Raw genomic sequence first — 25448 nt, 5'->3', positions numbered from 1 at the left:
CTTTAAAACAAAGCCTATAACAAAAGACAAAAAATAGCATTATATAATGATAAACGGGAAAAATATAGCACATTAGTTTGCTCTTCCTCATATAGCAACCTCTGGGCTTAACACAGCAGTTCAGAGTCACTGTTCCAGGCAGTTTCTTTTATGATGCATCTCATATTCAACTCAAGAAACCATGACCCATCCTGAAGATGGGAAATATACTGTGTCAGAATCTCCTTAGTCATAAGGATAAACTGTGCTATATTTGGTTTTCATCATAGGTACTGACTTCAGAATCCTCATGTAAGATGAAATTCCACTATATCTTTTCTAATTTTCAGAACAAATCCATGATGGTTGAGGCACGTATTATTATCTATACTTGACAGATGAGGAAACAGAGCCTGAGTGATGTTGTGACTTGCTAATAAGGAACAGCTTCATTCCAAGAACCCATGCCTTCAGACAGCAAGTCTAGGATTCCTTGAACTGTATCACCACCTCAACAGGCTGCCATTTTGCTCACAGACAAAAGCATTACTTATGGCCTAGATTTGCCTCACAACAACTCTAAGTTATTTTCACAGCACAAGCAGAAGTCCCTGCTAGTTAAGTCCTAACTCCTCCTCAATATTGTCTATCCTCCTAGTTAAAAAGAAAATGTTAAACCAAACATGGTAGCCTTGTGACTCCTACCTGCCAACCACAATCAAAATTTACTTTAATTCACCACAAAGATGTCAGTTAGCCAACCTTTTGGGGAGAAGGGAACTGATGAAGCAGCTAAATTATGATGACATGATTCTACAAACAGAGGAACCAACATCCTGGGAGAGTTCTTCAATGCCCAGAGGCAAAGAGAAGGGTCTAAAACACATCTTAACCTATCATGTTATGGCACTCCTTGGACATCAATATACATTCTGCCATATGAACACATTCTAGCTGAAGCCCCTAATAAGGGCTGATGGATTTCAAATAGAAGATACCCTTTCTTTTAGGGTATCTAAATACCCTAAAAGAATATCTAAATACTCTAAATAGAGATTACCCTTTCTTTTAGGCCTCTTAAAGAAAACATTTCTGCATAGGGAGGTGGAGAAATTGGATACAATCACCTCCAAGGATAATTTTCACTCTAAAACTCTTAAAACACTGTCCCCAATCCATTTACCAATGCATGAATTGCCTCCAAAACTCATGTTGCAAATGGGGGTAAAAGTGAGAGGGACTCTGGCTACTGTCCATATCTCCACTGATGAGGCCTCAGCCTCAAACAGATTCAAATTTAACAAGTGCCACTATCTCAAGTGTGACAGCTAGGATGGAAACCATTCCCTCTCTGACACAGATGAGAAGCCCAGAGACCACTACCCCAGAAGTTAGGAAATATGCTCTGAGAGTCATATTTTCTATAGGGACCTATTTCCTATCTTAAAAGAGTTTTCATCCTATAAGAAAACACAGGAGTTCAGCAGGATCTGTTCACACACAGCTTCACAAATGTCATAGCAATCTCAGTTACTCTGAACTGAGGCCGGAAAGTTCCATGAGCTCCAATGTTTGGGGCTGCAATGCTTATGCTCGTCCATCCTTTCACTGAACTCAGCTGCAACATAGAAAGAGGCTTTAAGAATTAGGGGAAATCAGAATACCTGAGCTCACCTAGGTCATCGGTCAGAAATGTGATAAGATGTGCTGATTAAGAGAACATGGAATGCTAATTTCCCTTGTTGGCTCAGTAACACTATGCCACAGACAATTTGTGCGCTCAATCACTCAGTCGTGTCTGACTCTGCAACCCCATGGACTGTAGTCCACCAGGCTCCTCTGTCCTTGGGATTTCCCAGGCAAGAATACTGGAGTGGGTTGTTATTTCCTCCTCCAGGGGATCTTTCCAATCCAGAGATTGAATATGCATCTCCTGCATTGGTAGGCGAGTTCTTTACCACTGAGCCACTTGGGAAGCCCAGACTCTTGTCCAATAGGTGCCAGGCCTGATTATGTGGCTTTTATTTGGCTGAATTATTGTCTTTTTAAATCCTTCCACCTATACCTCCAATTTCCTCCCTTCTGTCTGGCAGTGAACCAGGAGCATAACAAACAGGCCACTAACACTCTACAGATGGAAGGACCTCAGGAAAGTAAACAAATTTGCTTCTCCGGTTGCATTGCTTTCCTGAAGGGAGGAACATAAGAGAGGAAGACTCAAAACTAAACTCAGAAATTTCCCAACAATACTTAATCTCAGCAGTTCCTGCCAAAGATGACTGGCTTTAAAAATGCTTTTCGGGCCTGAGCATGGGATAGCTCGAAGGCAATCCCACTCCATGCAGAGCTGCTATTGCATTTTTTCAGCTGTTTTCCAGCTGCCTGAAAGGGGCAGGGAGTAAAACACAGAGCACTCACTTGCCTGGGCCAGGTGGGAGGAGCAGAGAGAATGAGCAGTATTGTTCCTTACTCAAATGTGCTTTAAGAAAAAGAAGAAAACCTTTCCCTAGGGCCTAGGCTGCTGCTAGATTTCTCACAGAGCCTTGGATGCAGACACTTTGTGGATGGGTCTCTGAATAGGGGTGATTAGCAGCAGGTTTCAACTACTGGAGGCCCTGCATCACTAAGAACTCCAATCACTGGCAAAAGCAGTTCAAGCTCAGCTACATTTGACCAAATGCGCTGCCTTCTCCAAAGCCAAACACATTCTGTACATGGAGAAAGTGAGGTCCAGACAGCACAGTGACTACCCGAAGCGTTGCTTTCAACATGAGTCCTAGAGCCAAGACAAGACCCCCTGCCTTCTAGACCACCAAGACAAACCGACTCTTGAGCATCTCATCCCAGAAACAAATTGAGGGGGAAAATATTCTATCCAGGACTTCTTGGTATTTGAGAGGTAAATTGGCTCATGATCCATTCCTATGATCCATTGTTAAATCATCTGTCATTTGCTAAGGCACAAATGTGAATGTGCCCCCTGCACAGGGGGATAGCAAAATGGGGTCTAGGTGGAGAATGAACGGATCCCACCAGAACAGCCTCCCTAAGAGCAGCTTTATTCATCTCCATCTCTCCTCACCTGTTAAATTGACCTGTAAATGCAGCAGTCAGGGGCTCATAGCTGTTCAAGAGCTACTGGGTGAAACACTTTGAATTTCATTATACTCTAGCTAAAAGTTCACTTCTTCCAAATGTCTGGATCTGGACTAGACTGACTTGCCACCCAGAATGCAGGAGAGCTGGCAGGTATTTTTCTGCAGTGTATCCTGCAAGCCAACCAGCAGCTGAATTCCTATCTGGGCATCCACCTATTGCCAGTGGGCAGCAGTGATGGGCAGCTACCTCTTCTGGGGCTATGCTGTTCTTTGTCTAACTTCATCTATCAGGTATCTCACAATACTATTTAAAATAAGGTATAGCTGGCAGCATTATCAAATAAAGACTGGCAAATGAACTCAAGAATCGCATATGATTCTTCCATTTAATTTAGATCCCGAAGGTCTTGAGAAAAAAGAAAATTTTTTGTAATAGAAGGTGCATTTGGATTGTGAAAGGACAATTTATAAGTTCATGCCATCAGTATACTTATTTCTGATTCCCTGAGCCTCAAATACCTGGAAAACTTGGGCTCCCTTAGAAAATTCAGCATAGCATGGCCTAAGTGCTTAGACTTTGTCTCATAAGAAAATTCCTGGGACTTCCCTTATGGTCCAGTGGCTAAGCTTCTGCACTCCCAGGGCAGGGTCCCGAGTTCAATTCCAGCTCAGGGAACTAGATCCCGTATGCTGCAACTAAAGATCCTTCACACCTCAAGGAAGATCAAAGACCCCGTGTCCACAAGGAAGACTTGGTGCAGCCAAATAAATACATAAAAATAATAAATGTTAAAAAAAGAAAATTCCTCATTGGATAATAGTATTCAAATATGATTCTGGTCACAATGGTGGAAAACAAACAATAAAAGAACCACTTACAAATTCTCTTTGTGAGAGACATGTTTACTACCTTGGAAGACATAACATTTTTGCTGGGTTAAAAACAGGTTTTCAGAAAAATATCTGCTGTTTCAAGCTCTTTTAAATGGGTCCAATATTCTCCTCTAGGTCTGTTTCTAATGCCTAAGTGAAAAGATATTTCAAATTCATGGGCCAGTGAATGTGACCACTTGAATGCTGCGTTAGGAAGAAAGAAATTTTATTATTAAAGAGGAGGGGCACATGATTTTTTAATGTTTTTGATTAATGCTTACACATGTTTGGAAGCAAAAGAAAATGGTCTTACAATTGGATTCCAGGGCCCACACACATAACCCTTCCACCTAGCTCATCTGGTCACATATCAGGTTGCTCTCTAGAAGTTATCTAGAGATAGCAACTGTCTATCCCTGATTACTCTTTCTTATCAAAGGAGACTATTAGTTCAGACTTTTTATCAACAGTAATAAATAATGACTGTGCTCCTGACATGTGTGCAGGACCTGTGCCAGAGCCTGTGGTACACAGGTAAGAAGACAGTTCTAAGGGCCATGTAGTCTATGGAAATGTGAAAGGGAAAGTGTTAGTTGCTCAGCCATGTCTGATTCTGTGCAACCCCATGGACTGTAGCCCACTAGGCTCCTCTGTTCATGAGATTCTCCAGGCAAGAATACTGGATTCGGTAGCCATTCCCTTCTCCAGGGGATCTTCCCTATACAGGGGTTGAACCTGGGTCTTCTCGCATTGCAGGCAGATTCTTTACAATTTGAGCCTAACAGCTGTTCAAATAGACAACTTGCAGCACAGCACGAGGCAGTCTAAGCTAAAGGCACGTGCAGGATACAGGCAGAGATCCTCCAAAGAGGCCTGAGGCCCCTGGAAGGGGGTCTGGAGGAAGCCTTTGTGACCTTAAAAAGAAAGAGGCACTGATGAAACCCACCACAGCAGAGGGGGTCTCGGGTTGAGGTGGTGGTTTGATGATTTGAACAAAGGTGGTGGTTAGAATACACAGTGTAATTTGAGGAAATAACGCAGACCATTCCACAGGATTAATGGATTTGCAGAGGACAGACCTGGAAGGTGAAGATACAGAGGCCAGAGAAGGCACAAACTGTAGAAGTTGTCAAAGCCAGGCTTGTGTGCACCAAGTCTAAACCAGAGGCTACCTTGTTAAATTTCCATCAACCTTCTAAAAGATAACATTGTCGCAAAATCTTGGTGGACTGTTTCACTTCTTTGGTTTTATGCTTATTGCTAATATTTTTTTTGGCCATGTGACAGGCGGGATATTTGTTCCCCAAACAGGGATCGAATCCACGTCCCCTGCATTGAAAGCACAGAGTCTTAACCACTGGACTGCCAGTGAAGGCTCTGTTGCTGGTATTTTTACTGCCTGTAGGTTTTACCTTAAGTTCCTACTATGTGAGCTTGATATGGTCAGCAACAACAGAAAAATAGAAAGATTACAAGTTGTATAGCTGCTACTGGAGAACAGAAGAGGAATTAGAAAGGCTTAATCACATGACAAAGCAAGAACACAACTCCCACAAACAGGTAAATCAAAGAAACAGTAACTGAATACTTTTCTAGACCACATGAGGCACAGATCCCATACTGGCTCTATTTCAAGTTGATATTTTTTCCTGATAATCTGCTCTTTTAACTGGTCATTTTATGCTGATCCTGAGAGAAATATCTAGTGGATTAGGCACCTGCCTTTTGGATGTGGAAATAGCTTGCTTATATTCGCAGAGAATTTTATAATTCGCAAGATGCTTAGCTGTGTTCCTTTGACCAGCTCTACAGGCTCATGGGGTAGTCAGGACAGAGGCATTGTTATCACCCCCGTTTTACAGACAGAACATACTTTACTTAGTGACCTACTCTGTGACACAGGGCTAATCACCTGACATCTGGAACTTCATCCCAGCATCAGTAAAATCAAGGTGGGGGGGGGGGGGGGCACATGATTGCTTAGATGTCATCTGACACCAAATTTGCTTTTCTGAGTTTCCACCCTTTCTTTCTTTTGAATCAAGAGTCTCTATCTACTCTTTTAGTGTTACTTCCTCCATCAGCAAGATTTAGGAGAAATACTCAGAAAACTCAAGAAGCCACAGAAGCACTGGGAAGAGAAACAGCTTAAGCTCAGCTCTTGTGGAAGCAGATGGCCAAGCAGAATGAGCTCCATCTTGGATATACCTGGAAGTGGCCCAGTCATCACACCAGCATCAAGCAGGCATCCCTGGGCAGAGAGTTTCCAAAGTTCACATTTCAATATTTCCCTGGCTTTCATAATGGCCTGAGCACCCTTTATGATGGGGAGGGTGATGTGGGTCACATTTTCACTTAGTATCCCTCTAGTTAGCTGCCAAAACCTGAAGAAGCATTGCTTTGGACCTGAGATCAAACTACTGAGGCCTGTGGTCCTGCCAGCCTGGTTAAGAAACATAAGAGCACGGATCTGATTAAGGTAGAACTTGGATTAAGTGGAGATCATTCTAAGCCAAAACAATGATAAATAAATTTTTTCATAGAGAAGCCTGGTCCTTCCTAGTCCATCCTAAATTACTTTGCTCAACACATATGAATAGCATCAATCTCTAGCTCATCCCAGCCCTCAAAGTTTCCAAGGAGATCTACCAGTGAGTGTCAACAACCAATACTGACAGAGAATTGACGACTAGAATTTGGAGGACTGCTTAACTCACTAGGGATGAAAACAAAACAAAACCAAAAAAAGAAGTCAATTCCTCCTATATTAGTTTTCCAGGGCTGCGGTAACAAAGTACCACCCTCTGGGCAGTTTAAACAACAGGAATGCATCATCTCACAGTTCTGGAAGCTACAAGCTCAAGGTCAAGGTGTCGGCAGTGTTGGTGCCTCCTGAGCACTGTGAGGGAAGGCAGTTCCAGACCCCTCTCCTTGACTCGTAGACGCCGCCTTCTCCATGTATCTTCACGTCCTCTTCCCTCTTTCTGTGTCTCTGTGTTTAGATTTCCAACTTTTTCATCCCATTTCATAAGGATACCAGTCATACTGAATTAGGGCCTATGCTAATGACCTCAATTTAACTTAATTACCTCTGTAAAGACCCAAAGGCCAAATAAGGTCACATTCTGAGGTGCTGGGGGTTAGGATTCCAACATGTCTTTCTGGGTGGGGGCAGTGGGAGCAGGGACACAGCTGAGCCCATTACACCTCCCTTTTCACAAAAGATAGCTCCGAAGTGGGAGAACACCAGGATTAATGACAGCTCATGGACGTAGCACATGGGGGCTAAGGAAGGAATGAAGTCAGAGAGAGCAGGATAAGCTCTGGAGAAAATCCCATCTGCTGAGAAGGTCCTAGGCAAGCCTCTGAGGGAAAGGAAGGTGCTAGACTCTCAACAGAATATGACGTAGCAAAGAGCCAGACCCGGGCTTCATCAGCCGCTGGTTCTACGATACTGGAAGGCCACCAGCAGTAACAGGCCCTGCACAGGGACCCAGGACCAGACCATCTCCTACTTGGCTGCAGAGGGCCAAAAGGATCAGGGTCACGGCAAGTCCACTGGCATGCATCTGAAGCCCTCCCCTCACCCATGAGCCCCCACCACTACCTTGTTGGACAAGGAAAAAAAAAGTAGGAGTAGAGATCTAAAAGTCTGAGAATTTGCTTCAAAGAACCGTTCCACTCAAGGGCACTGATTTAAACTGAAAGACACCGTTCAACCAAAATGGTCTCAGGTACTTTAACTGGCAAGTTAAACACTAGGAAAATAGGTTTTTTTCTACCTAACTAGGCAAGGGTGCTGGAGCAAGATTAGATCCATCGTGCATGCATGCATGATCAGTCGCTAAGTCATGTCCGACTCTTTGCAGCCCCATGGATTGTAGCCAGCCAGACTCCTTGGTCCATGGCATTTCCCAGGCAAGAATACTGGGTGGGTTGCCATTTCATTCTCCAGGGGATCTTCCTGACCCAGGGATCAAATCCATGTTTCCTGCATTGGTAGGTGGGTCCTTTACCTCTCAGCCGCTGGGGAAATCCCTTAGACCCATCATGGAATGTTAAAAATTACACTGTCATTGCACATACAATTAAAAAGATAAAATCATCAACCGCCATTCCTATGACAGGAGGAGGAGTTACAGAGATCAAGTGAGGAAATGTTCAGGGAAACAGTTGAAAATCCAACCCCTGAACAGAGGAGGGGATGAAATCGAGCATGAGATGCACACCCATGATAGGTGGATGAGTGTTTGGGGACTGAGAACATCTGCACAGACGTGAGGCTGTGTTTCCATGTGCATGAGAAGATACCTTCACTATGACCCAAACCCTGTGTAACATCTCAACTATGTGGCCGTGGCAAGACTGGCCAATTTCCCCCTCCCTGTCACTTTCACAAGTACTCTCTTATGAAACCCAAGTCCACTGTGGTTTTCCTCCTCAACCTCTCCCCCTGCCTCCAGATTTTCCTCACTCATCTGTGCACTCACTCTTTTAAGAGCACGATCTTAATGCACTCAAAACCACCACATAGTTAAAGCTTTCTCTGAATGATAGTCCATTGCTCAGGAAGGGAGCTTTCTATTAGCACAAGAACTAGGTGGCCTCAGCTTTGGGGAAAGTGATAACATCACAGTTTGATGGTGGAGCTCATGCCAAATTTCAGCAGAGAGCCCCAGGGAGCAGAGTCACTGAAGTGACTATGTCCTTGCCTTGGCCTGAGTGTCTTCACACCACAGAACACTGTTTATGGAAAAGCAAATGGAAGTCATCAGACGAGTAAGACAGGACAGCAAGGGGACAGCTGCAGGTCTCAGCTCAGCTGTGAAGGCAGTGCCCAAGAGTACTCACCTCCATGAACGCATACCTCCAAGGGCGCTTACCTCTAAGGGCACTCCCCTCCATGAACACTCACCTCCATAAACGCTCACCTCCAAGGAAGTGCAGTATAGCAAGCACTAACCTTCTACCATTTTCATACCTAATATTCTTCCTCCCACTCTAACAGGGGGCTGAAAACAACCCTTGAGTAGTTCAGTGTCTTGCCTTGGCTTGCATCTTGAGTGTCCCAGCCTCCCCATTTGCCAATGTGGAGCCTGTGGACTGAGAGGTCTGTGGTCCCTGCCTCCCACTCCTGCCTTCTCCAGGGCACACACCCTTTGCCCTTCAGACAAGGTCCTGCTCCTGGGCCCTGTGTCAGTCCAGCAGGGATCCCTGTGGCAATGACTGGAGGGTCTGCAGCTGCAGAAGCTTTCACTCCCTGCCAAAGCCCACCTGGCCTCTCTGGTGAACAGCACTGGGGCATGGAGGCAGGGGTATGTCTCTGTGGAGTCTGCACACCTGCTTCTGAGTGTGAATGTCTAACGTTCACCTCTACTGCCTCACTAGGAAGGGAAACAGAGAAAGAGAAGGGAGGAACAGGAGCACCAGGGAACCAGAATACCAGTGGCCAGGAACCCAAAAAGAAAGGGACCTGATGACAGTTTGCAGACTTCATACTTGTGCCCAGGGACAGCCTGGCCTCTATCACTGCATCTCAGCATAAATTCTGTTGTGTGTGTCTGGCTCCCCTATGGTCCAGAAGAGCAACTCAAAGACAAAGAGGGCACTTGTTTTTCTCTGGATGTCCAAAGTCAAGCATTGTGTGGTCATGGAACATACATTGACCACCCTGAGAGTTGATGCATCACAGGCACCTTTATATGACAACTAGCTCTCAGGGTCCAGCCAGCCTGCTCAGATGCCCCTGCTATTAGATGACAGACAGGACCCTTCCCAACCTCTCCACCCCAACACCTGTCACAGATGGCACCTCGACTACAAGTGAAAGGGCAGAGGCTCTGAGACACTATCCCAGGACCTCTGTGCAAAGAGAAGTGTGGAGGTGACAGCTGCTTTCTGCTTAATAAGGGGATCTCCTTCCATAGCTTGCATCTCCTGTTCATTAGCAAGGGGAATGTTAGGAATCAAAAATGTAAAGAACAGTTAGGCTACTTCAGGATGATAAATGAAACTCATTAAGAGGAAACAGAGTCATCCTTAAAAAACTAAAAATAGTTATCATATATCCTGCAATCCCACTCCTGGGCTTATATCCAGAGAAAACTCTAATTCAAAAAGAAACATGCACCCCAATGTTCACTGCAGAATGATTTACAATAGCCAAGACATGGAAATGTCCATCAACAGATAAATGGATAAAGAAGATGTGAGATATGTATCTACTTACCCATAAAAAAGAATGAAATAATGCCATTTGCAGCAACATGGACGGACCTAGAGATTATCATACTAAGTGAATTCAGACAAATACCATATGATATCACTTATATGTAGAATCTAAAATAGGATACATATGAATTTATTTACAAAATAGCAACAGACACATAGACAAAGAAAACAAACTTATGGTTACCAAAGGGAGAAGGGGGTAAGGGAGGGATAAATAAGGGATTTAGGAGTAACACCTACGTATTACTATATACAAAGTATATAAAGAGCAAGGGCCTACTGTATAGCACAGGGAACTATACCCAATATCTTGTAATAACCTATAATGGAAATGAATCTAATGAAAAAATGGAAAAAGAGAGAAGACAGAGTTAGACCATGGCAGGGAGCAGGTTCCTACAAAAAAGTGACTCCTGACTCTCAGTTAGAGAATTCTAGGCCCCCAGAAATATCCCCCCTGGCCCAGGGCCACTCTCTGCTGAGCTCTACCCAAGGGGAAGCTGTGCCAGGACACCATGACCCAGGGATGCAGGTGCAGCCATGCAGGGAGTCCCCCGGCTCCCAGCAATTCTGGGCCTGCTGCTGGCAGCTCTGTGACTGAGGCCACAAAACAGCTGAGCCATCCCAGCGTCCTCGTCTGCAGAGAATGGACTGGGCTGACCCAAGTCATCATTCCAGGGCTTTCTGACACTGAAGTCCTAAGATTGTCATGCTAAAGTATAGCAAGTCATCAGCCATCAACTGTCTTTGGTGTTTCTACTGAAGAGGCCATTGTTTTATGTTCTAGGGCCTCAAAGACCCAGGCCTGAGCCGAGGAGTCCCTCTTCCTCCCTCCCTCTCCCCCTCTCCCTCACCCTCTTCCCCTCCCCCATTGAAGGCAGCCCAGCAGAGGGACCAGTCCTCCCTGAAACTCTCCCTGCCCACACAGCTCTTCCCCAACTGCCCATCCTTCAGCACTCAGCAGCCAGGCCTCAGCTTACCGTTCATGATCCTTTCAGTTCAGTTCAGTCACTCAGTCGTGTCCGACTCTTTGTGACCCCATGAATCGCAGCACGCCAGGCCTCCCTGTCCATCACCAACTCCCGGAGTTCACCCAGACTCACGTCCATCAAGTCAGTGATGCCATCCAGCCATCTCATCCTCTGTCGTCCCCTTCTCCTCTTGCCCCCAATCCCTCCCAGCATCAGAGTCCTTTCCAATGAGTCAACTCTTCGCATGAGGTGGCCAAAGTACTGGAGCTTCAGCTTTAGCATCATTCCTTCCAAAGAACAACCAGGGCTGATCTCCTGAAGGCTCATTATTGTACTCAGTTAAGAATCTATGAATCTATGAAATAAATCAATGACAAATATCGTATGATTTCACTTCAATGTGGAATTTAAAAACAAAACAAATGAACAAAAAAAGCAAATCTATAGATGCAGAGAACATATTGGTGGTTTTCAGAGCAATGTGGGTTGTGGGGTGGACAAAATGAGTAAAAGGGGTTAAGAGGTACAAATTCCCAGTCATAAAATAAGTAAGTTATGGGGACGTAATGTACAGTATGGTGACTATAGTTAGTAAAATCATATTGCATTTTTGAGAGTTGCTAAGAGAGTACATATTAAAAGTTCTCAACACAAGAAAAGTGTAACAAACAGTTTATAACAGATTTGGTAATTAGCCCTATTGTGGTGGTCATTTTGCAATGTTTACAAATATAAAATCACTATGTTGTACACCCAAAACTACTACAGCTATATGTCAATTACACCTCAATTTAAAAGAAAAAGCATCTGTAACTCTGCACAGGAGGAGGCAAGTTCTTTTGCTCCCTTTGGATCAGAGCCCAGTAGGTGGTGCACGTTGAATGCACACCCTTAACACCAGGCAGTTCTAATCACATGAAATAGTCCAACCTGGGCCCCCTCCAAGGATGACAGCACCAACTGGCAAGAGGCAGATAGCCAGCTGCCATCTCTGGAGGAAGAAACCCAGGGAAGCTGGCCGAAGGACTCCGCTGACATCACAGAAAAGCTCAAGAAGGAAGACGGGAAGACTGAGCTCAGGGTTTTCTGAATAGGAGCCCATTGTAGGCCACAGGATTTCCCTCATTTCTTAAGGAATGGGCTGTCATATGAGGGTCTTCCCAGATTTTTGAAACTTGGTAGGCATAATCCTTTACATGGAAAACTGGTCTACACTGCAATCTGAGTAGCTTAATTTATTTATGAAGAGAATTTGACAGCTTCAAAAGGTATGTCCAAAGGAAATGGTAAAAATAAAAACTTTATCACCAGTAACCTTTTCTAAAAGCTCAGATATTCACCAGCCAGGCGCGCTCGGGTGGAAGAAGAGAGGCAAAGCAGTTGTGTGACCTTAGATGTGTTACCTCCCCAGTCTGGGCCTCAGTCTCCTCTATGTAAAATACAGGGACTCAATTTGGATGATTTCTAACGTCCTATGTTAGCATGTTGTATCCTTCTAAAGGCTGAGTCTTTCTTTTCAAAGCCTTGCAATAACTGCTGCTGCTGCTGCTGCTAAGTCGCTTCAGTCGTGTCTGACTATGTGCGACCCCATAGACGGCAGCCCACGAGGCTCCCCCATCCCTGGGATTCTCCAGGCAAGAACACTGGAGTGGGTTGCCATTTCCTTCTCCAATGCATGAAAGTGAAAAGTGAAAGTGAAGTCGCTCAGTCGTGTCCGACTCTTAGCGACCCCATGGACTGTAGCCCACCAGGCTCCTCCGTCCATGGGATTTTCCAGGCAAGAGTACTGGAGTGGGGTGCCATTGTCTTCTCCAGCAATAACTGCTACAATCCCAAAATTTGATGGCAAGCTTTCTCACGGAGCTGGATCCATAGTCCCATCAACTAGAAATGTATAGAAAATTTCAGAGAAAACAAAGAGAAGGTAATACAAGCAGGATGGAGAACTCTGCCCTGCAGGAGGTCCTTGAAGTTGCTTTCTTCCATTTTATTAATGAACTCTTTGAGCCTACTCCCATCAAGCTGTCACCTCCGGTTCTCCACCCAAAATGGTTGGTTAGAACCATGGCATCTTCATCTTTCTACACCTCTCAGCAGCATACTCTGCAGATGGCCACTTGCTCATCCTTGAAATACTTTCTTCCTCTGGCTTCCAGAACACAGAGGTCTGGTTTTCTTCCTACCTCTCTGGCCATTCGTACTTGGTCTCCTTTGCTTGTTTCTCCCTGTCTCCCCAACCACGTAATGTTACAGAGTCCCAGGTCTGTCGATCTCTTTTCTCTTCTTTCTCTGTCATTCCCCTAGTGATCTCACCAATCTAGTGACTTTACCCTCACTACAAACCCCCAACCATACATCTCTAGCCCTGACCTTTCTCTGCTACAGTAACCTCTGGGGTTACTTGGGGTGCCAAGTAACTCCAAACAGCTGGAAATGCTCTAGATGGAGGGGTTTGTTCTCTTAGTACAGTAGGGATAAAAACCATCTTGAGGCTAGTTGTTTTTTAAAGCTTTCTTTACAGAGAAAGATGGATACTTGCTGCTTATAAAACAGGCAGCATGTTTGGCAAAGGTCACAAAAACATGAGGAATAAGGCAATACTCTACAGAGAACTAGTTCTGTGTCAGGCATATCCATTCATGCACATATTCGATCATTCTGTGCACAGGAACAATAGCCCACAAACCTGAAGGAACCACCCCCTTGGGAAGAGGCCAGGAGACCTTGTCCTTGGGGTACTTCTGATTCATCACTACAAGGAGGGAAGACGAGGACGCCTATCAACCAATATGTCATGTTTGCCAAATGAGTGAATGAATGAAACAAAGAAGGCATAGTTCTGAGCTGGTTAATGAACCCCAAAGCCCATTAAAAGGCAATAGGAAGTATTCAGCAATTATATTTTGAGGACCAGCCATATGCATGAATCATGGTAGGTTTCTGCATGGTATACAAAGCTAAAGTCACAGCCTTCCCCAGGCTACTTGTCATATGGGTAGAAAAGACCCAAATGCTCCAGGACAAGCGGGCCAGGCTGTCACACTCTGAGAAGCCAGAGCTGTCCCTCATCATGGGCCGCTGTCCCCATCCTGCGAGCTCCTTCACGACCAGTGGCCCTCCGATCTCACAGGTTTATTTGTCCCCATTTGTCTCTATTGTTCTGAATATGTATGTTTTCCCCTTTCCATTTGCAGCCTTTGATAAGCGAGTTTGTAAACAAGCAGGGAGCAAAGAGTCTTATCTGGAAACTTTCTCAGAAGCCCTTTTTGGAAACGAGTTTCTAGCTCTGCACTGCTTTCACAGGCTGGAGGAAGACAGGCAGAGACACAAAAGAGAGACCACGCTCCCGAGAGCATTAACCTCGGATTTGACAACACCGCAATAAAGCGCCAAAGCTATCCTCTTTGGGGAGGCTTCCGAAACATGGAGTTCCACCGGGATTTCAGCTGACAGACCTCCTAATGCCCTCTTGCCTCCCAGGCCACACGACACAGACATGACGAGCACCCCAGGCGCGGAGGCACACGTTCCCCCACAACCCCCGCCTCAGTGAAGAGCCTGGCTGCACCATCAGCAGCAGCAGGAACTGACCGGGGTCCGTTCTCCCACCTCTGACCTGCGGGCTGAACCGGAAATCCCCAGAGAGGCCCAGGCCCCCCTTGCCTCTTGCTTCCTGTGTTGAGATCCCATCAGAATTAAAGACTGAAAAGGCCTTTTCATGGAAGCACTGGCAAAACTTGCCTTTATATTTTTATAATCTCTATATTTCCTCATCCTTTTACAAGCAGAAAACCAAGCAGGAAAAAGCCCATGATAGTTTTATCTGCTCTCCTGTTCAACAACGGGGCCATGCCTTCCCAGCTCCCTCACTCCTGTTTTGGAAATGGACACTAGAAATTTTTCCTGTTCGTGACTGAGGCTGTGGTCTGTTTCCAATTACCTTGTTGGAGGTCACATGGTCAACATCCCTTTTCTAGTGGAAGGAAAACAAGCTAATGCAGTCCCACTCCAGTCCAGCACTGGCCCCTCCAAGAGCAGCTGACATACATTCCAGCCTGAGGTGGGTTCCCCCAGAGGGTGACTGAGGATAGAGTGCGACCAGAGATGCGAAGCAAGCTAAAGCGGTATCCACAGGATTAGGAGCCTTCTTACAGGTGGGGAGCAGGCTGTCTGACACACCAACAGAAGGGCACTCCAAGGCCAGGTCCTGGGCAGCTGAAGAACAGGGTAAGCCAGAGGGGCAAAACCTAGGAGTCATCCCGAAGTAGCAGGACTGACCAAAGGATGAGTGAAATCTTTAGCAGCATGAAAACCCACCTGGAGGCTTGCTAAAATGCAGATTTCTGGGCTCAACCCCAGAGATTCCACTGGTCTAGGGTGGGAACCAGGCAGGAACATGCATTTCTCCAGTTTCTCAGTTAGTTCTAGTAGAGATTACCATTTGAGAAACACTGATGAAGAGTGACTGCCGTCAGACTGCAAAGACTGGCCGAAGGAAACTACGTGGAGAAGATGTACTTACTCAAAGTCCTGAAGACAAATCCAAAGTCAGAGGCTGAAGGGATGGAGAGAAACGCACTCCCAGCTCAGAGGTCAGGCCTAGAGGCCCAAAGAGAGCACAAGTCCAAAGGTCTAAGGCAATCACTGGGGTGAACAAGCCTCAGAGGAGCTTCTGGAAGCCAGTGGTATGGCAGGTGGCACATAGCAAGTAAACCCTACATGCACAGCATTCAAGGCACATCCTAGAAAATAAGGTGAGTCCTGAGCAAGTGGCCTGGCTCCTCCACATCCAGAATTTCTCCACAGTTCTTCATAAGTGTGGGTACCATGGTATGTGTGTATGGGGGGAGGGTAACTTCCCTCAGCAAAAATAAGCACAGGGAACCACAGGCTGATATAATGAAGCCATAGTTCAACTGTTCTGCTATCTGTTATTTGAGCATGGAGGATGCTAGGTTCTGCTAGAGATTCTAAAGAAGATAACATAACTCCATTGCCACCATTAGGGAAATACAACTAACACATAAAGCACTTAAGAAAAAGCTGGCTGCTTAAGCAGTCCACGGTATTAGATAAAATTGAAGTCACTGACCACAATCTAGAGTCCAAAGGGCAAAGGGGGTCCACTGCATCCAGGAAGAAGTTCCCAGATCAAGCAGAGGCTCAGGACTAAGCATTGAAGTCATAATCCTGTCTGCCGGGCCCCCTTTCCAATAGGCCTGACTCTGTTATATACAGTCCAGGTTATGTGAAATTAGACCTCAGAGCATCAGTTCTTCCCTACTTGCACCTTTGGGGACCTACATTTGATTTCTCATCCTAATCCTTTTGACAATTCATCTTCACTGTGAGGTCTTGCCATACCCGTGAACCTGACATTAGATATCACTCCAGTTTTGACTTTTGCTATCCTTTCTCCTCATGCTCAGATTTGCAAAGTCCCTCTAGCCACTCTGCTATTGACCATCCTGGTTATAAATATGTACGCTGACCCAACCCAGCCCCAGATCCTTGCCTGCTTTTACACTGGCATAGGCTACAGTAGCTTTACAGGCAACAGTTCCTCTACAGAGTTTTTCCAACTTCAGAAGAGAATTTACACACTCATGAAACAAGAGAACAAGTGGGCTGAGTATGTAGGGACAAAGGAGAGATGGCAGTTAAGAAGCAATAATCAGAGAGTAGAGTCCACATTTTGAGATCAGTGACAACATTTTCTCCTTCAATTAGAATATTTCCTAACCTCAGCTACTCAGTTGAGAAGGGAGAGATCGATTTTTTTCTAGAGTCAAATAAAGGTAATGTTTGCCTTGAAGCATCAGCCAACCCTAATCTTCTCCATCTTGCTGGAACCCACATGGAAAGGTGGAGTCAGAAGCACAACTGAGATACAAAGGAAATCTGATAAAATTGTTCATTAATAGAAGAACTTCAGTTCTCTGGCCTGATCTGGGCCAAAGCTGGGCTGTAGGAGTCTTGTTCTTGCTGAGTTTCACCTGCAGCCTCAAAACCTTTGGGAATTTAGAATCAATGAGGTCTAAATATATCAACTGGCAGTCACTGGGCATGGTCCAATCCATGGAGGTTTAGGGATTTGTAGCCTAGAACTATACCTTGATCAGATAGGATGCAGTAGTTAGGCAAATAAGGATCGGTGAAGATTATCTGTTATACTCACTCTAAAACTAGAAAAGACATTCTTCCCTTCCCCAAGAACTTCTCATTGGTAAAGATTTGCAGAGAGTGTTGGTTTGGGGTCCTCCATTGTTTCCTTCACTTTTCATAATGAATCAGCTACAGCAGGACCCTTCCTCACTCAATATCAGCAAAGCTCTTGGGAGAAAACTCATAGGTCTATGGCTCTGCATCCTTTACATGATTATTACAGGTCCCTAGAGACATTTTTCATTGGGGCTTGCTGAGGATTTGGGCTGATTCCACTGCAATTCCAGCTATGGCTTAACTGAAAATCTTATGGGAATAGAAAGCCCTCTAAACAAGAGAGAACCAACATCCTCATTCTAAAATGGAATGGCCTTTTCTGGTCAAATAGTCTCTGATATGTCTTTTGTGAACAGGACATGTTACTTCTCCCAGAAAATATTGATTCAAAGTGTTGCTCGGATAAAAAGAATTGTAGAGTAAAGCTGGCCTTCAGATTTCCTAATTTTTTTGTCCTGTCAACAATTTGAGGGAACCAAATACCACCTCTTCCCAAAGAGAATAGAGTCTGCCATTCTAGTAAACCAGGTGTGATACAATCTCAGAAATAGGAGAAATTTGCCTTGTCTTGGGTTAAGGGCAACAGGGTCAAATATAAAGAAAAAGAAAGAAAGATACTGCATTGTTGAACTGAGTAGCCACCCAAATATCCCAGAGAATGAACTTTAACTTTCTCAACAGAAAGGCAACCGCATCTTGGCAGCTCATGGAGAAAGTTCCTTCATTAATGTGTGACCTTTACAGCATTTAATCTTCACATAGAATTAACACAGGGCTTAAAGATGTGTGTCTTTTCCTGTTTTGTTTTAACGGCAGACCCAGAACACAGGGTACAGTTTTGCTTCTGTCTTGAGAGCTGTCCTCGCCTTGCCCTCCACGGCCTGCAGCCAGTTCAGTATTTTTGGCCAGACAGAAACATTCTCCGGTCCCAAGAATGCCCAAGAACCAACAGAGTTAGGTGGTTCCTAAGCTGATTTCCTGTGTTCAGATTCTGGCATAGTCCCAGGCTGGCCTTGCTACAGACACTGGAAGGTAGAAAAGGTGAGAAATTCTCTAAAATGTTTCCAAGTTTTCTATTTACTGGATAGACAACAAACCAATAACTGTTTGGAGCAGCCAGCCTGCTGGCAGCGATTTTCCAAGAATTTCCAAATAGCTGTGCATACCCTAAGGGAGGGAGGTACCAGGAATGGAGTAAGAAGGGAGGAAGGTTAAAAAAATGATTTATTGATGCCCTTGGCTATTTAAGGTTAGAGTGGAAGGCACAGCTAAAATGTAGCTTGCTACTGCAGAAGGGAAATTAGCGAAGGGTGGTACCCTTGGAGTTACAAAGGATGCTAATTGCACAGATGAAAAAGAAAACTTTACTTTCCTGGAGATACACAATTGACCTGATACACAATCCCTGTGAAAAACTAACATCCTTCTCTTACTTAAAAAAAATACAAGGGTCTCCATCTGGCAAAGTGATATGGTGTCCCTCAGGATCTAGGCACATCTCTTTAGTTCTGGCTACCAGAAAGTCACATTGAAACTAGCCAGGAAACCGCTGGGCCTCCAAGGAGAGGAAAGAGACCATACCCCAAAGGGGCCACAGGTCCCAGACAACATGCAACAAGGGGAGTGGAAGATAAGTGTGAATAAGAGAGAGAGATCATTGCATATGAAAGCACTCTCTCTTATGAGCACCCACACAGATGCTATTAACATTCTGCTAGAATGGCTCTTGGAAACTAGAAAAAAGTAATGGTTCACATGTGTGCATGCTAAGTTGCTTCAGTCATGTCTGACTCTTTGCAACCCTATGGACTCTAGCCCACCAGGCTCCTCTGTTCATGGCATTCTCCAGGCAAGAATACTGGAGTAGGTTGCCATGCCCTCCTCCAGGGGATCTTCCCAACCCAGAGATCAAACCCCCATCTCTTAAGTCTCCTGCACTGGCAGGCAGGGTCTTTACCACTAGTACCACCTGGGAAGCACGGTTCACAGTAAGTAAAACTAGAAAGCCAGACCACGAGGATATATTATGGAAGAAGAAACCAAAGGCTCAAAAGGGTAGACAAGAGGTGGGGCAGACAATGGAAGCTGGAAACAACCAGCAGATTATATACTGTAGGAGGCAGGCTGGGACCACACTGCATCTGCCAGTGATGAGGGATGTGCTGGGAGGAGCAGCAGTAGCAAGCAGCAGCTCAGTGGTGCTGTTCTCTAGGCTGGGCCATATCAGTGCTATTACAGGGCTGGGCTCCCAGAGACCAATGGAGATCAAAGGAAATAATAAACACAATCGAGGCTAAGTGACAGTGCTTAAGTGTCAGAAACAAAATGAATGCAATAATTGTACTGGGCAGAAAAACTGGAGTGGGAGCCAGGGACATCAGACATGCAGGGAGCAATGGAATGGTTAATAGAACACAGCATCCCTAAGAGCAGGAAAGATGGGCTGTCAACAAGAGTGTTTCTCAATCTGGATAGTCCAAGACTGAATGATCAGGAGGCTAAGGGCAACCACCCAATAAAAAGTTGTGATCCCTTGCCCAGTTTCCAGAACTAAACCAGCTATCAGATGCCTCACCTTCTGACTGAAGGAGAGGCCAAAGTACTCAGAAGGAGCAAGCCTGCAATGGCTCAGCAGGTGTGTAAGGTAGTGATGGCCTTAGTCTTCTCCAAAGGGTCCGTGGCTATCTATTCCAATAATCATAAACTGAGGAAAAGGAAATGTCCCAGTACTTTGAAGACTGCTGGATACAGAGCCATTCACCTCTGGTGCACCACATTTAGCTGCACAGAGGTTCCTGATGTCCAGCTGATGGAGGAGAAAAAATGTCAAATGTTGTTAACAAATGAGTCAGCTTGATGTATAGATGCAAACCCGAAATGGACTTCAGTGTTCTCAGTCCTACTCAAGAATGACCCTGAGAGAGAGAAGAGAGGGGATTTTCTCCCAGTGAGCTTCCGGTGATGCACAGAATCACTCACTTTGTGAAATACATACAGACTTATGGTCAGTGGTCAGTAACTCGGCTGATTGGTTAGTGGCCTGAAAGGAGAGAGATTAAAAGATGAGGGACAAGAGGTTTAGGAGAGAGCATGGAACTGGACGTTAAATGTGAGATCTCTGGACCCCATGTTAATGTCCACCAAAGAGCACTCATCATGAAGAGGCACTTTACAGTCAAGTGGATGGAATAACTTGGCCAGTTGATGTCAACAGCCTCTCTCATTTGCCACACCCGTGCTGGTCTTACAGACATTTGAACAAAGAGGTCACGATGGCAGGGATGGAGGATAAGCAGGAATCCTGTTTATGAAAATGTTGACCTATCTCCTGCTGCTGCTAAGTAACCAGATTGGCACAAACAAAGATTACTGCCAAGCCCCTGGTACAGAACCATTCTTCAAGAAGATCAACCAGCTACTCTGTGGTGCACTAATTACTTTGAACCACTTTCTCTATGGAAGGGCCAATAATCCATCTTGAATGAAATCAACACATACTCATTGTATGGATTTTCCTTTCTTGCTCATAGAGTCTTGTCTGGCATCACTGTGTAAGGGCTTACCTCATGTTTAGTTCACAAACACAGAATCCCACATAGTATCTCATCATACTAAGGAACCTAAAACAAGGGAGAAATAGTATTAAACACAGGACCATGGGCTCCACTATCTTGTCTCATACTGCACCACAGTATGAGAAGCTCTTGACTTTACAGAGTGAAAGAATAGTCATTTGAAGAAGCTACTGAAGGCAAAAGGAGAAGAGGGTGGCATAGGATGAGATGGTTAGATAGCATCACAGGCTCAATGGACAGGAATTTAAGCAAATAGGAAGAACAGGGAAGCCTGGCATGCTACAGTCCATGGAGTTGCAAAGAATTGGACATGACTTAGCAACTGAACAACAAATCACTGAAGCACCACATTAGAGGTAATACTTAAGGATATGGTGTCATGCTGCAGAATGCAGTGAACCCCCTAATCAATGTGAATTGTATAGAACTGTGTCCTCTCTATATAGAACACATGATGTGGATAGCAGTAGGGGTAATCCCACTTACCATCTCATTCAATGAGTTACCAAGGGAATTTCTTTCTTTCAACTCCAAAACTCTGGGCTCTACAGAGCTAGAGATTCTGATTCCAAGAACAGAAATACTTCCACCATGGTCACTGCAAGAATCCATTAAACTTTAAGCTACAGTCACACTTTGGACCTCTTGTAACAAGAGTTCAACAAGCAGAAAAATGCATCAGCATCATCCTTGCAGGGGTAATTGACTCTGGCCATCAGAAGAAGGTTGGGCTGTTGCCACACACTGGGAAGGAGAGGAGTACGCATGGCACCAAGAAAGACCTATGTGGCATCTCTTGCTAACCTCCTAACCAACTGTAATGATAAATAAGTAAGAGCGGTAGTCACGCTTGAGAAAAGAGCGCAACGACCAGGGGCTCAGCTCCTTCAAAGATGAGCATCTGGGTCGCCCACACGGTATGTGCCCTGAGCCAGCAGAACTGCTAGCGAGGGAGGAAGAGAATCAGCAGTGGGGTGTAGAGAAAGGATTCGATGAACCTCAGGTGTGCTGAGAACAGCTCTATGGTTAAGAGCTGTAGTTTGACCCATTAAAATTTCTCTTGTACATTTCCCAAGGAAAAGAGGCTAACCAGAATCCTATGGGCTCTATTCCCAGGTAGGATGAATTTTTTTTAGAAGAAACCAGGTGTGCAGAAAGTGCAAGGGATAACTTCGGTGGATGCTGTGTTGCACCACCAGATTCTCCCCTTCAGTTCTGAGGACTCATCCCCCAGCTGCCAAGACTGCTAGCTACCCTCAGCCTGCAATTGAGTCCTTCTCTAGGAATTGCCCTTGGCTAAAGGGAGAGACCTTACCTAAGAACAACCCCACCCACAAGAGTCAACCTGTAGCCAATAAGTGGTCAACATAATGGCACAAAGGCTTGGCCCACTCGCCTCAATCTGAGACAATTCTAAAGGGATCCCCAAGTTCCAGAGCTCCCCAGGATGAGCTGAGGTCATTATCAAAGTGCACTACAGCCCCACTGCTTCCTCTGCCTTTCCTCTTCCTTCTGCTGGCCCTCTCACAAATGTTGAGGGTACTCAACTAAACTTTCTGCACACAAACCTCTATGTCCTTGAAGCAGCATGTGAAACACAATATACATTAAAATCCTAAATGTTTTAGGATGTTAGGATTTCTCATTTTCACACACTTTGATGCAGTAGTCTCAAGTCTAAAATAACCTAAGGAAATAACAAGAGATGAAATCAGAATTTGCTGTTGTGACAGTATAATTTTAAAAACTAAGAGGGCAATACAAATAATAATAATATGGAACTCTCTGCAGTCATTACAATGCACATTTCTGAAAAATATATTGTGACATAGGCAAGTGTTCACAAATACATTTAGTAAAAGCATCAGAATACAGAATGATAAAAATATACATGGTTCACAAACATGTTACTTACAGAACTGTCAAGCCCGAAAGAAATTAGATGATCAATTGGTAAATTTGTGAGGAAAAGCCAGGAAAACAGTCAAACTTTGATTTATTGAGTAAAAATTCTATCTCATGGTCATACTGATTTTTAGATAAAAGATGGTGAGTTTCCCAGCACTGGATATTTCGAGAATAAAGTGACCACTTGGCAAGCTTGATGTAGAGTGGAATTTAGTATTAGTTTACATTTTAAGGTACTGTGTGGCCCTCTGGAATTCCATTCCACAGTGAGTAAGTATCAGAGCTGTGCTTTGGGTCTGCTTGCCTTTGCTTTCCCTTGGTTTGCTTTGCTCTGCTTGGTTTTTCTGAGCTAACAACTTAACTCTTGAAGACTTCTGATTTCTTTGGCTGTCTTTGACAACTCAGTGAGAAGGAATTCACTTAATAATGCCCACCTCAAAACCCTATAGTCTTTTATCACAAGCATTAGATTAAAAGAATTCCAATAAAAGAAACTCACTTCAGAGGATACCACTCAGAATCTCTAGGCAATAGGAAAGAGTAACCTAGCCCTAATACTGAGGAAGGGGTGTGCTCTTTAAATATAAGGCTTTACCTTATAAACTAATTGTGAGGCCAAATTATGTTTCGTGGTTAAGTAATCCCCTGTGCATTTTCTCTCACTTTCAACACAGCCCAACTGCACCAAAGAAGTTCAGAGGCTCTGACCCCCTTCCACCGCCAAGCCCCATTTTCTAGGTCTAAATAAAGATCAAACATTCTCATTTTCCCAGGTTTTGACCCCCACTCCCCAAATAGTTCAAACACCTGGAATGAATAATTTGAAGGTTTTAAAGAGCAAATGGCAACACACCATCCCTACCACTACTCCACACTCCCCAGACTACAGCCTGTCTGTAGGAGACACTTGAACTCCAAGGAGAGATAAGCCCTGTCTTCATCTTCTTTATGCCCAGCCTTCAGTGAGGGGGATTCTGCCCCTGCCCTGCCCTTTCCAACCAAGGGTGCCCTAGCCTGGCCACAGGTGAGGAGTTCCTCAAAGCAGATAGGGCCTGAGATTTTTTGTTCTCAAAAGTCACCAAGGGATGCTGACCACCCCTCCTTCCTTTTTACCTCACTTTTTTCTATCGCATGATTAAAATGCAAGAATATACCAAAGGAATTGGTTTGAGAACTCAAAGTGACAAAGGGACCCTCAAGTGATCATGTGGTAAAATAAGAAAGCTAACAGTGGAAAAGAAGAGTGGTATAATGGATTTGAAAGTGAAAGTGTTAGTCTCTCAGTTGTGTCTAACCCGTCAGTCTCCTCTGTTCATGGGACTCTCCAAGCAAGAATACTGGAGTGGGTTACCATTCCCTTCTCCAGGGGATCTTCCTGACCCAGGGATCGAACCCAGGTCTCCTGAATTGCAGGTGGATTCCCTACTGTCTGAGCCACGAGGGAAGCCCATAATGGATCTAGATCCTCTCTATTCTGCCTATAGAACTAGAGATAGCTCTTAGATGTAGAACCATTGAAGAAAAGCCCATGTGGAACTAGAACACTTGTGTTTATTCAACAAATATTTCAAAAGCATTCTCTCTGTGTCAGGCACTATATTAGGTCTACCCCACCTGCATGGAGATCTTATTCCAGCAGCTCGGAGATTTATTAGAAGACTGTTTCACAACACCTGGTAGGCCAGACAACACTGTCAGACACAACACTGCTCTGAGCTCATCCATCCCTTTGTTGTTCTCCGAAGTGCTGAGAAAGGGAAGTACTAGCCAGAAATATCCCGAGAGAAGGATTACCTGAGACAACTCAAAAACATCTCCAGAACTGCAACTGCCTCCCTCTCCTCCTCTGCCAAGCAGGAAGATGAGATTGGAGAGAGCAGATGCTAGGAACTCCAAGGAAGTGCTGCTATTTCAGCTTGAACAACAGCCCCAGGTGCTACCGCAGCTCTGGGCAAAAATGCAAAGCAGGCGAAGTTGGTCTTACAACCGCCCCAATTCTTCTTGCCTCATTATCAACCTCCCAGACACTACTTGCACTTACGCTGCTTGAAATCTGCCCCCAATCCTCCAATAAGCCTAGACATGCCATTAGACTCCTGTCTGATTAAAAATGCAAATAAAGTTTAACCTCACCAGGCGTGCCTCCACAGCCCCTGGCCAAGACTCCGACCAAGACCAAGACCGGCTGAAGTGGTGTAATGGGAAAAGCATGGGTCTGGGGCCAGAGAGACTTGGTTTCTCCACCCTCGTTCCACCACTTACTATTTTGTGACTGCAGGCAAGTAACTTAACCTCTTTCAAGTTTCAGTGTTCTTGGCCATAAAATGTAGATAGTAATGTCTGTCCAAGTACATTTGGGGAAAGATTAAAATACAAATGAGCTCCTCATTTCTTATCCTGTCCTTCCTCATCTTATAAAGGGAACCTATAAACTCAACAAAAATAAACTAGGCAGTGGCTGAGATCCTGTGCTGCACAGGGACCTTTGCCTGCAGTTTGCCATCGTTGGTTGCCTTGGCCGGAAGGTAAGAAAGGGGTCCTGGGGCAAAGTTCAGTGGCCCAGGGGATCACAGTAACAGAAGCCAGGCCAC

The 25448-nt window shown here is 44.9% G+C and overlaps 1 protein-coding gene across 23 annotated transcripts in view; it reads right to left on the bottom strand.

Moving 5' to 3' along the window:
- LOC147364777 (uncharacterized) overlaps positions 1–25448 on the bottom strand; it is a 559335-nt gene that overhangs the window by 514762 nt on the left and 19125 nt on the right. Inside the window, exon 4 of one of the 23 annotated variants that reach the window (XR_015134981.1) lies at positions 11033–11499. The exons of the other annotated variants lie outside the window; for them this stretch is intronic. The gene's annotated coding sequence lies outside the window, so the exon portion shown is untranslated. Of the gene's footprint in view, positions 1–11032; positions 11500–25448 lie in introns of those variants that run through there. 23 annotated transcript variants of the gene reach the window in all.

This window comes from Bos grunniens, chromosome 10, assembly GCF_055505025.1.
Source record: "Bos grunniens cultivar Pamir isolate PY7600 chromosome 10, Bosgru_T2T1.0, whole genome shotgun sequence".
In the NCBI taxonomy this organism is placed as follows: Eukaryota; Metazoa; Chordata; class Mammalia; order Artiodactyla; family Bovidae; genus Bos; species Bos grunniens.
The sequence above is the reverse complement of the archived record's forward strand: the minus strand, read 5'-3'. Positions and strand labels throughout refer to the sequence as shown.